The sequence below is a fragment of the Schistocerca cancellata genome, chromosome 2 (genome assembly GCF_023864275.1).
Source record: "Schistocerca cancellata isolate TAMUIC-IGC-003103 chromosome 2, iqSchCanc2.1, whole genome shotgun sequence".
NCBI lineage: Eukaryota > Metazoa > Arthropoda > Insecta > Orthoptera > Acrididae > Schistocerca > Schistocerca cancellata.
Window position 1 is genome coordinate 412,603,844 of NC_064627.1, and position 2,507 is coordinate 412,606,350.

The following is a 2,507-nucleotide window of genomic DNA, read 5'->3' on the forward strand; positions in this document are numbered from 1 at the left end:
ATCCTCTGAACTACGACTGCCCAGTGGAGGCGGCGGAATAATGATCTTTGATGCAGTGACTCAGTGTAGCCACCTTTCATACTGTGGAAATAGGTGGAGAGATGGACCAACAAGGCAGAATTCAGTGTTGTTGGTAAAACATTCGTTTTAAAGCATAAGACTACATGTGTAATTGGTTTAACACTTATTTAGGTTAATTTTGATACGTGATTTCACCGTTGTGTAACCAGAATCGACGTTGAATTTGTATACCAATATGCTAATCAACAGCCATTCCCATTTTTCAAGGACTGGCAGTAAATGTCATATAATTTCTGTGTTCTCATGAGGCGATATCGCTTTGCTCGCGGTATTTCAATGTTCGACTTAGAAATCATATGGAAGCGTGTTATAGAATCATTACTAAAATGACTATATATACTATGCAGACCTTTAAGCAGCGGCGAATCATGAGGGCAGTCGGCGGTCGCGCCCCTGTAATGACAGATCTCTGCCCGGTCATACGGAGTGCGGCCTGTGACTATGGCGTGCATCGACTGTATGCGACTCTATGCAGCCGCTAAAGCTTCCACTCCCGTCAGCCTCTGGCTACATTCTTCAGAAGTTACCTTCATATTTCTTTCCCCACATGGATGGAACGATCTCTGCTGTGTTATTGGGCGGTGCTACAGTCATCCACAGTGATTAGACGCTTCACTCTGTTGTGAAATTAGTTCAGCATTTCGTACTGATACGACATGTAAGATAGTGACCAATATTCTCTTAGAAAATATCGTACTTTCCTTCACATATATTTGCTACATTTTATTTGCCACATTTTGATAGGAAAGATTCGAATTGTCAATACGTATTCCCTCATCTGGTAGAAAAATATGTTCTTAACAGCTTAACATCTGCCATATCCTGCAACACAGGACTAGAATATTAAACTCAATTTTGTCTCATGACGGAGTGGTAAGAGCTTGCTCTGCCTCCGTCACAGGATGCCTCCTCACTTTCAAACTGTCTTAAAGTAAACAAATGCTCCGTCACCTACAAAGGATCTCAAGGCAGAACTACAAATGGTTCAAATGGCTCTGAGCACTATGGGACTTAACTTCTGAGGTCACCAGTCCCCTAGAACTTAGAAATACTTGAACCTAACTAACTTAAGGACATTACACACATCCATGCCCGAGGGAGGATTCGAACCTGCGACCGTATGGTCATGCGGTTCCAGACTGTAGTGCCTAGAACCGCTCGGCCACTCCGGCCGGCGCAGAGGTACAGAGGAGCTGTAAATATCAGGTTTACACTACGTATCACTTTATAAATTCGGTAATCTAGCAGACTATATTACTATGATCATCCATCCTTGTGTTGGTGGGAGATTGAAATTCTGTGAAAAGATCTCGCCGCAACCATAAACGCCTGATTACCGCTCCAGCTACTGAATCATATCCGTGGAACTCTCATCCTCGCTTCCGCCCGCCCATCGGTACATCATTGGTTTCAAATTGATTGACTGATTAATAAAGTTGATCATGGAGTCCCTTTGCATGGTGAGTAATTGTTTTCTTACAGTCAGATTACTCTCGCCACCTAACCGTTGCATACGCTTCCGTGATGTCTCTGGAGACTTGCCACACTATTCACTTCTTCCGACACCAAAATGGGTGGTAGCCATCATCAAACAGCTGAAGACATCCAACGCAAATTGCGTTCTCCCATTGCCTTGTCATGCTGGTGAAAATACATCAACTAATCCTGCTAGGACCGGTCAGTGGGGTAGTAGAAAGTCTCATTCTCTATTGGACCCCTGAAATGCCTCTGCCCCCGTCCTCGCCCCCGCGAATGGATTGCACGTGAACAGCTGCCAGCGCTGCCATCGGGTTACGAACAATCGGCTACTCGTCTGGGCTCTACCGCTCCTGGCTGACAACCCACTGCTTGCCATACCGAACAAATGTTAATGATACCAGACTCGCAATAGTTGTCCTACCCTTCTCAGAAGGACGGGGCGCTTACATGTCGCTGTGGTACATACCACAATGCTGAACAATATGCCCCCCTCATTCTCATCCGTCCTGAAACCGAAACGTTTTGAGGTATGTTTTTGGAAAAATCCCAGAACGGCTGACCCAGTGAGTAACAGCAAATTATTTGTGTACTGACCAACACATCCCAAATGTGTATGAGTCTCCAGACCTAAATTTCCCTTAGAATACAGCCACGGAGAGGAGTTCCTATTAGCTCCCGCCAAATTAGTGAGCTGGTGATTTGAGAACTCAAATGGGAATCACTGGAGGGAATGTGACGTTCTTTTCAAGGAACACTACTGAGAAACGACATTTGAAGCTGACTGCGGAAGGTTTCTGATTCTGTTGATATACACTTTGCATATGGACCATGAAGATAAGATACGAGAAATTAGCGCTCATACGAAGGCATATTTACAGTCTTTTCCTCCGTCGCTCTATTTGGACATGGAATAAGAAATAAAATGACTATTAGTGGTACAGAGTATC

At 44.4% G+C, this 2,507-nt stretch overlaps 1 pseudogene; it reads left to right on the forward strand.

The window, feature by feature from the left end:
- The first annotated feature begins 849 nt into the window (after positions 1-849).
- On the forward strand, positions 850-1,016 carry LOC126163303 (U2 spliceosomal RNA; annotated as a pseudogene).
- Positions 1,017-2,507: the final 1,491 nt, after the last annotated feature.